Source organism: Jaculus jaculus, chromosome 5, assembly GCF_020740685.1.
Source record: "Jaculus jaculus isolate mJacJac1 chromosome 5, mJacJac1.mat.Y.cur, whole genome shotgun sequence".
NCBI classification, from domain to species: Eukaryota; Metazoa; Chordata; class Mammalia; order Rodentia; family Dipodidae; genus Jaculus; species Jaculus jaculus.
Window position 1 is genome coordinate 36,263,940 of NC_059106.1, and position 14,522 is coordinate 36,278,461.

Below are 14,522 nucleotides of genomic sequence, written 5' to 3' on the forward strand. Positions count from 1 at the left end.
ATGGTTCAGGGAAATTCGTGGATGAGGGGACAGAGAGATTGTTAGAGCCACATGTTGGGTCATTATGCTCAGAGACATGACTCTTACCCATAACTGATGGCTAACCCCACAATGCACTACCCACATTCCCCAGCAAAGCGGGTCCCTGCAGAGGGGGAAGACAGAGAGGGAGCTAACGATGGTACTAACATGGCTGTATGCACACTGTGTACATAACTAATTTTTAAAAAATGAATAGGGGACTGGAGAGATGGCTCAGCAGTCAAGGTGCTTGCCTACAAATCCTAACAACTTGAGTTCAATTCCCTAGTACCCAAGTAAAGCTATATGCACATAGTGGTACATGTATCTGAAGTTTGTTTATAGTGACAGGCGGCCCTGTCATGCCCATTCATTCTTTCTCTCTCCTTACAAATAAATAAATAAAATACTTTTGTAAAGTGAATATGGAGCTGGACAGATTGCTTAGTGGCTAAGGCACTTGCTTGCAAAGTCTAAGGACCCAGGTTCTATTTCCCAGTACCCACATAAGCCAGATGTACAAGGGGACACATGCATTTGGAGTTCGTTTGCAGTGGCTGAATGTCCTGACACACCTATTCTCTCTATCTGCATATCTCTCTCTCTGGATAAATAAAATAAAATAAAATAAAATAAAATAAAATAAAATAAAATAAAATAAAATAAAATAAAATAAAATATGAATGTGAAAGTGCTCTCCACAGAGGGGGAGCTGCCTCAAACAAGTGCATGGCTGAAGAACCTGAAGAGCTCCATATTTTAAAAAGATTTTTTTTGGGGGGGGAGGGTCAAAGACTTCTTATTACAAAAGAGAAATGGAGGAATTCCCAGAAATAGGTACAGTGGTTGTTTTTTCTATTTGTTGTGTGTGGGGGAGGGGGTTGCAATCCTTGAGGTGGTACAGGCCAGTACAAAGAATGGTCTGTCTCCTAGAGCTAAGCTTCTTATAACTCATAATCTCCTTCAGCTAACCTATTTCCTGTCCTCAACCACATCTCCCCAAAACTCTACCACTGTTTCACACACCTGAGTTGTGAAAGCAATTGTAAACCCCTCAGAGAAAAGAATGGATGCACCCTGGTCAGCTTTGCTGTCTTGCAAGACTCTAAATAGATGCAAATTTGTGAAGCACAGACAACAACATTCGATCGGTGTCTGTGACAAGTGTGAACTAAAGTTGCTGAAAAGCACTGCATCTACTAACTTTGGACAAGGCTGAATGGACGGTTAGAACTGTGATCACAGAGAGATGAAGTGTTGCAGGATCAGCACCAAATTACCTTGGGCTACCTTGAGCCCCTTAATAGCCATGTATTGCCCACCTTTGTGTCTGACCTAATATCCTTGTGACTGTCAGGTAACCAAGTGAAACCATTTTGGAATGTACTAACAGAGCACCAGCTGCCACCAACCCAAAGCCTAAGAATGTCATCAGATAAAAATCTGATTTCCCCACTTTGCTGTAAACCACCTACCTAATGTTTCCTCCAGTGCATTTGAAAACCACATTGGTTTTATATTCCCCTTTGTTATGTAACTATAAGACCTTCATAACATTGTTAACACATTAGAACATGGAATTGGGGTAACCTGAATGTGTGTTCCTGTGCCATGGTCATTCGTGTTTTGCTTCAGAATAAAGTCAGCATTCAGCACCTGGGCATCAAAGTATGCCAAGAAGACTTTTTGCAACACAGCAAAGTCAGACAGCACCACTGACAGTAAACCTCTAAGGTCAGGCTCAAGGACCAGTAAGCACCTGTGAGCTTCAGAGTGAATTTGTCCCTCCCTTGGGGTTTGTATATATTTGTACCTTGATATCAAGTGGTTCTAAAGGCTGACAACGTGCTGATAGTCTGGCTTCCTGGAGCCCCTGGGCAAAGTCTTCACAGAAGGCAGCTCCTCTGCCACTAAAGCCTCCAAAGAAGTTTCATCTTTCAAAGCTTCTGGCATGATTCATCTTTCAGATAGACAAAACATTTGCTAATGAACTATGTCAACATGTAACCAAAAAACATTCTCTTCAAGCTTGCTGCTTTTCTTAATTAAGCAAAGAGAATTGATTAGTAAGGATTCATTCAAGGACAATATTGCTGGGACTTGGGTGATATCTCAGTCTGTAAAGTGTTTGCCTGGAAAGCGTGAAGACCTCAGTCCAGTCCCGAGAACCTACATAAAGTGATGGGCATTGCAGCTCACATCAGTAATCCCATCACTGAGGAGGCAGAGACAGGGAGTTACATGGAGCTCACTGGCCAGATAGTCTAGCCTAATCGGTGAGCTTGAGGAATACGATAAATATGTGCCCACACACATAGTCCAAAGCAAAGAACAATAGTGCTGAGCATTTCAGTGATATAATTTTCTCTCCAAAGACATCTCCATGAAGGGCTCTCATACTACAAATTGGACCTATGGGAGGGGGTAGACTGTGGTAGTTTGTGTATTTGTTTCAAATGGTGGTGAGCAATGGAATAAAATCAGTATGTTTAATAGACTGTCTGGATTAAAGGACTAATAACATGAAAAATAAATTATATCTTGGAAATGACTCTAAGAACTAATACAAAGAAAATTAAAAGGTAATAAAACACAAAGTAATGAATAATCAAGTAACCATAATGCACTAAGCCACTCCCTGGTGGTGTGTGTGTGTGTGTGTGTGTGTGTGTGTGTGGCTGTGACCATCCTGCAAGGTAGTATTGTTACCTTCTCTTAAAGATGACCATCTGGCATTCAAAAATGTACAATTTATTTCAGTTGAAATTAAATTCTGAAAGAGGGGAGCTTTTCCCTCTCTGTATCCTTTTTTCACATTGCACTTAAGTTGTTTAGGCTTATAAGAGCTTACATTCTCCTGAAAGCTACAATAATGCCAATGTTCTGCTTGGTGGAAAGGGGTGCTTATGTAGCTAAGCAGATATGGACACCTGGGGATACTCTCACAATCCTTACTTTCGTTTCCTGCTGAAGTTCATATTCAAGGCCATAACTGGTTTCATGTCATTTTTAATGCGTATCAAGAGGAAAATGAACACTACCATTTAGTAATTGTACTGTGGCATCTCTCAAATTATTGTACTCTTTTTTTAAGTGGAAAGACATAAAATTCCCTCCTAGAATAGTTAGGTGGTAATTACTTTGGCCCAAATGTAGATTTCTTAGCATAAAAAAGCATTTACATTTACATGGAATTTTGCTCACATCATTGTTTCCTTGCAGAGACACTAAACCCAAGGAATTAAAGGGAAGCATGAACTAAATTGATGTCTAACAAACCAAACAGACGAATATTGGGTCTGACCTGTAGTTTTATAAGTAATGATAATAGTATTGTTCTGAGTCTCTTTTATTCTGTGCTGACAGTGTGCTTGGAGTTTCATCTACCAATCTCATCTTCCTGGGACAGATGAGGCATGCTGGAACCTAGAGAGTGAACAAGTGATCTCAGAATATGTCAGAATGCACATGTGGGTGACTCAAAAGTCCAACTTTCAGGCTGGAGAGATGGCTTAGCCGTTGTCACTAACCTGCAAACCAAAGGACCCAGGTTTGATTCCCCGGGACTCATGTTAGCCAAAGGCACAAAGTGGCACATGTGTCTGGAGTTCATTTGCAGGGGCTGGAGACCCTGGCATGCCCGTTCTTTCTCTCTCTATCTCTTTCTCTCTCTCTCCTTCTCTCTCTCTCTCTCCTTTTCTTTCAATAAATAAACAAATTTATTTAAAGGCCAACTTTTCGCATCATTAAGAATGTATGGTCAGCCGGGCGTGGTGGCACATGCCTTTAATCCCAGCACTTGGGAGGCAAAGGTAGGAGGATTGCCATGAATTTGAGGCCATCCTGAGACTACATAGTAAATTCCAGGTCATCCTGAGCTAGAGTGAGACCCTACCTCGATAAACCAAACCAAAAAAAAAAAAAAAAAAAAGAATGTATGGTCAAGAACTCCATACTTAATATGAAGTAACTCAAGAAAAGCATAAATGTGAAATTACATTGTAAGATGTGAGACCAATTTGCTGTGTTCTCCATAGAAATGCTAGTGGAAAAAAAAAAAAAAAAAACAGGGCTGGAGAGATGGCTTAGTAGCTAAGCACTTCCCTGTGAGGCCTAAGGACCCCAGTTTGAGGCTCGATTCCCCAGGACCCATGTTTGCCAGATTGCATAAGTGGGTGCACACATCTGGAATTTGTCTGCAGTGGTTGGAGGCCCTGGTGCACCCATTCTCTCTCTCTCTCTCTCTCTCTGTCTCTTTCTCTCTCTGCTGCTCTCAAGTAAATAAATAAAAAGTAACAAAAAATTTTTAAAAAAATACAGTCATAGTAAATCTCCTCTTGTCCAGCCAAGATCCTTCTTGAGTTTATTTTTGTCCTTGATATTCTTCAATATGAGCCTTAATATGCCTTTACTATCAACTCTTGGAATGGTTTTTCATGTGTGTGTGGGGGGGATTTTCTTTAATATGTATGAAAAAATACCCACTGATATTTTTTTTTTTGACACAGGGTCTCATATAGCCTAGGTTGGCTTTAGATTCACTATGTAGCCTAGGATGACCTTGAACTTATGACACACATGCTTCTACCTCCTGAGTGCTAAAATGGTAGGTGTGCACCATCATACCCAAGTTTCAAATGGTGATATGGATGGAGCCCAAAACCTCATGTATTTGAGATAAGTCCACTACCAAATGAGCTACATCCCAAACAACTGATTTCTACAAACACACGTATTTTTTTTAATGGGGTTGAAGAGATGGCTTAGCTGTTAAGACACTTGCCTGTGAAACCCAAGGACCCATGTTTGACTTCCCAGATCCCACATAAGCCAGAAGCACAAGGTGACACATGCGCAAGGTTGTACATGTGCACAAGGTGGTGCATGCAGCTGGAGTTTGGTTATAGTGGCTAGAGTCCCTGACATGTCATTTTTCTGTCTGTGTCTTTCTCTAGTTCTCTCTTTCTCATTCTCTCATAAAAAGGCCAGTCTTTTGGGCTTGCCTCAAAAAAAAAAAAATGGTCAAGTCTAATATTTAATGTTTATTATCTGCTTTGCTCATAACATATGGGACAGTCAAACAGTCTCTCTCCTTATGGAATCCCTATGTCCAATGTGTTGAGTTCTCCCGGGGATCAGTACAGTGCTGTACTTTATGGGAATGAGTCTATGTAACACACCATCCAAGAAAATAAAAACACTTGTTTGATTGGCTTAACACCTGAAAGTTGCATATCAACAAATCTCATGACTACTGATCCTTAAGAAAGTTAGTAATTAATTATGCATATAAATCATTTAAGGTAAGATGGATATTTAGTGACAGAGCCCTCTTAAAAATTCTTCAGAGCCTTCTGACATCTCTCCTTCAATTTAAGCTCCAGAATATAATTGAGTTGGGATTAGACATCCCAATTCCTTGCTAGTTTTGTGGGAGAATTTCCCTCCCTCATAACAAACTGTCTTCTTTCACACATTTTTTATCTATTCATCAAAATATACAGCCATTGATCAATTAGTTGAGTCCATCTGTTCATTCTGATAAGATATGGCTTTGTATTCAACCACAGAAGAACCAAGAATAAGATGGAAAGTCCAACTGTATTATTTCCAGAAATAAACCTTATAACTGGGACAGATTTTGCTCCATAAAAATTATATCTTAAGGAAATTATATATATATATATATATATATATATATGAAACTTCAGATTTTATATTGTGATTTATATTTTATATTAAATTAAACAAAAAATTGTAGTTGCATGTTTATGTCACTTCAGTGAGCAATAATTTTTCATGTTTCTCTTGTCACCTATTACATTTCTCACATCATTGTATACATCTATTCACTGTTTATGTGTTTGAATAAATGAATCAATGAAATGATTAAATAGTCATATATTGAATTCCTACTGCTCCTTAACAACATTATAAGCATTGTAAGATAGTAACTGCCATGATATCTCTGTCCTCAAAAATGATGGGCAAATCAGCTGGTGACTAAGTTTGTGTGTGTCCTGCTGTTCTTTGTGCAATCCAAGTCTCTTGGGAAATGATTCCCCCCTATCAAAAATAACATAAAACACCTTAGCGGAGGAACTAGAGAGATAGCTCAGTGGTTAAAAGCACTTTATTGCAAAGTCTGATGGGTTTGATTTCCCAGTACTCATGTAAAGCCAGATGCACAAGTGGCACATGCATCTGGAATTCATTTGCAGCAGCAAGAAGCCCTGGAACACCCATTCTCATTCTCTTTCTCACTCTCTCTCTCTCTCTCTCCCTCCCTCCCTCCCTCCCTCCCTCCTTGCAAATAAATAAAAATATTTTAAAAGAAATTCTTACAGTAAGGAAACTGTAAATGCAGGTGACTATCCTGGCCTTTGGAGTTACATAATCATAGATACATATGTTGAAGTCTTGGCTAGCCAGATCTAAGCTATTAGAACTCTGTAAGCTTACTGTGTCTTTTTAAATAACATTCACTTCAAGAAGATGTTGTGAAGGGCAGATGAAATGACTATAATCAACTCATTAATTCAACAATCTTGGTTGCATTCCTAAACAAGCCAAGATTGTTGATATAAATGATGCCTCTGCCCCTAATTCTAATAGGGATAAGCAAAAAGATACATTAGGTAAATAAAGGTGTCATGATGAACATATTAAATGGCGAGCTCTGGAGAGTAAAGGGTGAAATTATAGATAAGTAGTCAGGAAAGCATCAGTGATAATGTAGCCTATGCGGAGAGATATGAATGACTCCTGTGTATAAGGAATATTAGGATTAAGTCATTTGTGATAAGTTCAAATGCCCTAGATTGCTGAGCTGCTTAGTTGGTCAGAGAAACAGTAATGTGTACAGTGTACTAGCTGCAAGCAGGCCTTGGAAAGACAAAGCGTCAGAGCAGTTCACAGAGGTGCATCACACACAGCCTTGTGGTGCAGCCCGTCAATAATTCCGAGCGCAGCAGGAAATTCTAGGTGTGTATTGCATTTGGAGTGGTATGCTCTGACTCAAGGATCTCCCTGGCTGTTACAAGAAAGAAATCCCTAGGAATTCTTAGGAAAGAAAGCAAAATGCAACAAGATTCCTTGAGAAGCTATTTCTTTTAAGCTAAGTGAGAGAATCTATCATCTTGTACAAACACATGGTGACGGGAAGTACATCTGTAGGCTGTATACGATATGAATGTGCAATATTTGGAAACACTGGCAAAGACTGCTCTAAGGGATATTCCAAAAGGCATGAAAACCTTCTCCTTAAATGGCAGTGAAATCCTTAGCATCAGCTAGACTTGTGTGAGAGCAAGAAGAGGGAAGGGTGAAGGAAGCAGTGGGTTTTGCACAAAACTGTCCCATAAGCCCTAGAAGAGAGATAAATGATGGGGGGATGAGGAGAGAGCTATAACTACCCTGATGAGGGGATGAACTCACCGGTTCCAGATCACGTGGCTGTACTGGGAGTCCAGGGTAGCCAAACCTAGTGGCTGGGGAAGTAACTTCCGGCTGCACCATTCACAGAGGATAAAGCAGTGTGGATTTACTGTGCTATCTGAGATAATGAAGATGAAAAATATGAAAGGACTAATCTATGTGCATGCGTGTGTGTGTGCATGCATGCGTGCGTGTGTGTGTGTACAGCAACCATAGGTAAGAGATGATGCACAGTAGCTGAAAATGAGAACAGGTTTCCAGCCAAGTTTAATCTTCCTCTAAGGACTATTTGGGGGGATGGAAGTAGGTGTCCTGGATCCCACTAAGAGATGAAAGACATGTGGATCCCTTCACGTGTAACAGTGGTGATGTTACACCTCCACACTATAGAGGGCCTGCCACAGTGAAACAAGGAACTCAAAATAAGATTGCCATGTCCATGGAGGATGCATTTGTGGCAAACATGACTGTTTGAAAGAATCCCACACTATTCTTGATATGGATGGAAGACAAAAAGGCTCAGCTTGTCCCTTATTTTGGCTGGCATGCTGACGTTTCTTAGGCAGTACCCTTCCCAAACAATGCTTATGAGAACTTAAAGAAGCACAAGATGCCCTGAGACTGTCTTTTCTTCACATTTGACTCTCACTGAAGTAAAACAAGAAAAGCAAAACAAAACCCATTTTGGAAGCCTTATCAGGTTGCCACTAATTCATATTCTTTTAATCTTCCATTTGTATCAGTTTAATTTAGTTGGTGTTTCTAACTTACATAATGACAACATCCTTAACTGATCCAGTTACCATCTTTTTGGCATAAGCATCACTTTTTCTTGATCTTCACTAACATATGCAGACCTCAGAGCTCAGATTTGCCCTCCTGCAGCTTCCCTCGAGGTGGTATAGCCCTTTGTACCAGATTTTAATGCTCTCTGTGTGTCTGCTGCTGGCAGCCTTTCCTGCATTCATTAATGCTCTGACACATTTGTTAAAAATACCCATGGAGTACTGATTATGGGTCAAACAAGGTGTAGATCTGGCCTGTGGTAAGTTGATGATGCACTAATATGAGCAAGGAGGAAGATCTCTTTTCATACTGAGTGGGTTGACATGACTAATGAAATGGAGTTAACAGAGATCTGCAGGGATAAAATGGGCCCTTATAGAAAGCTTAGAAACTGGGGCTTTCCAGAGTATGGAAGCAACATGTAAAGACTACTGCTGGGACGTGGGTATAGCACAGTTGACAGAGGGCTTGCCTAGCATGCACGGAGCCCTGAATCCTATTCCCAGCACCACATAAGGCAGGTGTGATATTGCATAAGCCTGGGTGACATGACACATAAATTAACCATATCCCTACTTAGTCAATGCCTTCTCTCCATCAGAGTATACATTCTGGCAAACTGATTGTCATCTTATATTTTTTAAATATCACCTAAATGAAATCATGTCTCATACTGTACTTTGTTTCTATTTTCTTATTTAGCATAACACTGGTGAAATTCATCCCTGTCACAACAGTTTTAGTATTGCTGATATAGTAAGTACTCTGAATGGATACATCACAATTTTACTTTCCAGCAGGTGAACATTTGTTTCCAATTTATTTGTTATTTAGGTTATGTTTGGCTATTTTGAAAGAATAAGCACATAACCATTAAAACTCTTTGTGGAGACATATATTTGCATTTCTATTTAATAATTTCCTCTAATGAGATTGTTTACTCACAAGGGCTCCATATTTAACTATATGAGAACAGTCCAAATGTTTGTCAAAATGGCTGCACACTTGCCAATCACAGAAGCAGTGCACAAGAGTTAACATTGCTCTGTGCATACAACCCACTTGATATTTACTTTTGTTTTACTTTCAGTGAATAGAGTAAGTTTGTAGAGGAATCACACTGATACCTCCATGATGTAAATCAATTCAATTTTTTACCCTACCAAATTTAGTTGCTATGTAGGCCAAGGTAGCCAAAATAGTCACCTTCCAACTTACATTCTTTAAGTAATGGGTTACTTGGTACCCACTGAAAGTGCTTTGGAGTCCATGTTGTAATGAAGGCAGACTGTGATAAGTGCTAGAAAGAGATAATGCTTTAGGAGAACAAGCCATTTCCCAGAAGTGGCTTGCCTCACTTAGCCTCCCTTAGCTTGATCTTCAGAGGTGAGCATGAGAGGAGAGAAAGGCCTTATAGGAACACAGAAGGCATTCGCCTTTGTGAAACTACGCAGAACAAAATTCAAAACCGAGCTGTACTGATTGAGCTAACTGGTGACTTGATCCTCTTTATCTGAAATAGGTGTGTCAGGAAAAGTTAGGCTCTCACTAAGAATGAGAATAAGCCTTGTAGAAAACCCTGATATATACATGCCCTTTTCATACTACAAAAGATATTTTACATTAGTTCATCAGTGAACTACTTACGTACTTTTATCAGTGACAGCAGTCTCTTTTGAAAGACTCTGGCTCTATTCAGCTTCTCCTTACTTTCAATGATTTGATATCTGACACACTTCATCTATAATGAGAAAGGAGTCTAGAATTTCCAAAGTTAGATGCACACATTTCCTGCTGCCACCAGCTTGAATTCCTCATCACACCTGAGACGCACCATACTCACTGCAGGTGGACTTGACAGTTCTCAAGCCTGACCACTCCTCTGCTTGATAACATGCAGAATGTGACTTTTATTTCCTATTTTAGAAACACAATTTAAATAGGATGGGCAAAATGCTTATGTAATGCTCTTAGCTATTCTTGGCTTAACTTTGAAACAACAATAGAGAGGAAACTCCTCATTGGATATGAAAGAGGACTTGATCCAGAGTCACAGGAGAACTAAGCTAGAATCCTAATTATCCTGATTACTCCTAATTTAAACTTGGGCAAGCTCCTAGATTTCATATGCACATGTACTGTCAGGATATGGTGGTAAAATGAACAGGACAGAACAGAGGGCTACAGCCCTGTGACTTCACAAAAGTGACAAGAACACATATTGGAGGAAATGTCAGCATCTTCAACAGTGTTGGGAAAACTGGATCATCATCCCTCTATTTATACATAAACCAATCAAAATGGCTCAAAGACCACAATGTAGCATGAAACATTGAAAGTACTACAGCAAAACATACAGAGAACACTTGACTAAGCAGGTATAGGCAAGAACTCTCTGAATACAACACTAGTCATTCAGGAAATAAAAGAACGAATTGACAAATGGGACCATGGGAAATCAGACTCTGTGTGGGGAAAAAACAATCACCAACATAGAGACAGCTTGTACTATGGGAAAACATCTCTACCAGCTCTTTATTTGACAGGGGATTAATTTTCAGATTATCTAGTGATTAAAAAATTAAGCACCAGAAGGAAAAATACCCGATCAGAAAGTGAGCAAGTAAACTGAATACTTTTCAGAAGAAGAAATAAAACTGTTCATCATGTCTAGCCAGAGTTCTATGAAGACAGGGGAGAGGGTCTGTGCCCTTCTTTATATCGGAGGAGGGCAGTTAATTAAGTCCCTCAGAAATCAGATGGCTAAAAATATTAGGCCAGAATTTAAAGCCTCAGCTGTCAGGTGTGGTGCCTCTCTTGAATTAGAGGGCAGCTGCCCGGGCCGTGGGATCGTGTAAGCAGCTGTAGCAGTGGCACACAGGAGTCATCTCTGGCTCTGAAGGAATGACATGAAGGAAAGCAAAGCAAGTCCCACCACCACTGTTGGTCGTAGGCACTCGGAAAACCTGCCCGAGGAAGAAAGGACAGTGTACTCTGTCCTCCCTTACCTCCAACAGGAAACCTTAGAGGAGGAAAGAGACCCTTTTAAGCTTGAGAGGAAGGGGACATTCTTAGGAGCTGCAATTTAAAACTCCAAGAAAGTTAAGGCAGGCAGGTTCATGGACTTGCTCCAGCGTATCTTGCACTTCTCAGTATATCCTCCAAATGATGTGGCTGTCCAGAATCTTTTTCACCCCTTGGTGAACTCAGCTGGAGGAGGTGTGTGACTGGGGTGGACCTTAGCTTTATCAGCCCAGCTCAAGCCCAGTGCTTAGACTACTACCTTCCTTTCCTACCTTTCTTGTGCTTTCTCCTGCCAAAATAAAGATTCTTTTTTAAACTATAGGCTGACATAACGCCTTTCATTCTATATTATACTCTGCTTTTGATGAGGTGTTTTGTCCCACTAATGGCAAGGTAACTGCAACAGACATAAAAGACTAGAGAAAAAAATTAAAAGGTATTTAATACCTGTGCTGTGAACAAATGCAGAGAAACTGATGACCACAATTGAGATTAGTAATGTCATGTTTAGGGGAGGCCATTGTTTCATACCAAGCTTCTGCCCTATACACCAAGAGACCAACCAATATGAAGTCACTGGTGCCCTGTCACACGCTGCACCTGAAACTTTAAAGCAACATCTCAGTTTCTGACTAGATTCCTAACAAAAGCTCAGTGACACACTAAGGAAGCTGAGACAGGGACAGCAACATCAAAGCCAGCTTAGGCTACAATAGCTTACCCTGTCACCAATCAATCAATCAATAATACAAATAAACAATAACAATACCAAAGGTTAATTGAACATCAATGAAGACTTATATTCTTTGCCAATAATAGGAGAAACAGGAGAGAATTCTTAATTTTTTGATCCATTAGTCATGAGGAGAATATATAGAGTAAAAGAAATTACAGGGAGAGATAAGCTAATTAAGGGGGGACTATTAACGTCTTTTCTGTCACTACCTCTTTTCACCCTTTGATGTTTCCGTCTTTCCATTGTTGTCATGGCAACTGTTGCTGATCCTGGTTTGGGGGACTGCCATTCAGCACACAGATAAAATTAGAATCAGATTAGCAGAGGTTGTCTGGCAACTGCATCTTGGATCTGGCCATTGTGGAATCAGCCACCTGAAGAAGGACTTCTGGTCCTCAGTCCTCAAAGATAACAAGATTAGGGGTGCCTAGGAACAAAGCTGAGTCCCCTGGGCAGTACAGAATGATGACAAGCCACACCACAGGAAAAGGTAAATCCACTGAAATATCTGATAAAGTGCATGGACCTGGTTATCTAGGTGGTATCAATTCTGAGAAGACAAACAGAAAGCTACAACAAAAACTAAGGCCTGAAGCCTTTCTTTAGTCTACAGGATGCTGGTCCTAGGGGGGGAGGTGGGAACAAAGTGGGCTTTTGACAATGACTTTGGAGACAGGAAGGGACACAATCTATCAAAGCTAGGCATCCAGCCTGATACAATTGTTTGACTTTGGGTGTAGGGTTTGTTTTGTTTGTTTGTTTGTTTGTTTTGGGGGGTTGGTTTTTCTAGGTAGAGTTGCACTCTAGCCCAGGCTGTGTAGTCTTAGGATTGCCTCAAACTCATGGCGATCCTCCTACCTCTGCCTCCCAAGTGCTGGGATTAAAGGCATGCACCACCACGCCCGGCAATAGTGTTTTATTTATAATTTATTTATTTATTTGCAAGCAGAGAGAGAGAGAGAGAGAAGAGAATGAGAGAGACAGAGAGAGAATGGACACATCACAGCCTCTTGCCACTGCAAACAAACCTCAGATGAATGTGCAACCATGTGCATCGAACCTACGTAGTCACTAGGGAACTATAAGGTCATCAGGCTTTATAACAAGTGCCTTTAATTGCTGAGCTATCTCTCCAGCGCTGGTACAGGGTTTTATTTTTTTATTTTTGTTTTTATTAATTAGTTTTGTATTCAGCAAATAGTCAGTTTGGTACCATTATTAGGCTCATCCGTGACATACCCCCTCCCCTTGCCCCCTCCTTGTTGAGGTCTATGGGTCATGCATTGTGGAGTTAGCCCACAGTTATGGGTAGGATAAATGTCTCTGCATATCATGACCCAACATGTGGCTCTGACATACTTTCTGCCCCCTCTTCTGCAAAATTTCCCTGAGCCATGTTGGGTTCATTTTGGGTCTGCTTCAGTGATGAGGTGTTGGGGGCCTCTGGGTCTCGGGCTCTCTGATTTGGTAGGAGTTGATTTTTCTCTGTGTTGATCTCCTTCACCCTTGTGCTGCTATCTGGCTCACCAGGAAAACAGCACCCTTGCTTGTTTCTCCAATTTTTCTTAGTTTCAGCCAGTGCCCTTTTGAGGTATGATGGGGTGGCTCTCTCCTTAGGATCTACATCTATCTGAAAAAGAGAAGTAGATTCTCCAACAGAGAGTAAGTTAGCACCAGGACAAGTGAGATAACCCTTACTTTTTTTTATAGAGAATTTAATAGGTGTAGGCCCTCTTGTAGCCTACGATTGATGATAGCTTGATAATGGAGAGTGGGCTTATGTTTGGATATGGTTCTGATTTGTTTCCCATATCCAGCTATGGGTTTTGTACCACTGAGGGGATCAGTTAGCCCAATCAAGAGCAGTTGGTTCCCCACCATGGCTGTGTGCCACTATTGCACTTATGTGGACATCACAACAGGTTATTTGCTGCTAAGTAGGTTAGACCATGAGTTGCTTGGACAGATATTGGTCATTTTCCCTCAGTCACCCATGTAGCACCTTCTGGCACTAGATGAGCTGACTGTCTAGGGACTGACTCTCTTCCAGCTTTCAGCCATGCCATTCCATTTTACATGTCAACCACATACAGTGTCTTCAGCAGTAGGGTCTTGCCATTAACCTTTGGTGGGTCATTAAGTACTCAGACAAAAATCTGTCTGTCTTTTAGGAAACCTTGTAGGTCTCTCTGATCAAAAGCTCATTGTGGATGATAGCCCCATGCTGGTACTGGGAGTTACAGGACAGTGCCCACTAAGAAAAGGAAGAAAAAGATAACTAATATACAAGAATTAGAGAGAAGAGAGAGAGAGAGAGAACGGGAGAGGGGAGGAGAGGGAGGGAAGGAAGCTGTATTTAAAAATAACACCAAGTACACTAACTTTTAATCCTAAGAACACTAAAAACCGAAGTAGTCTTCCATGTTTAATAATGCTAAAACATGAACATACTCAGGCATAAAAATATAGGCATGGGGCTAAGCTGAAAACCTCCTCCCTGCAGACCAGCTGACAGAAA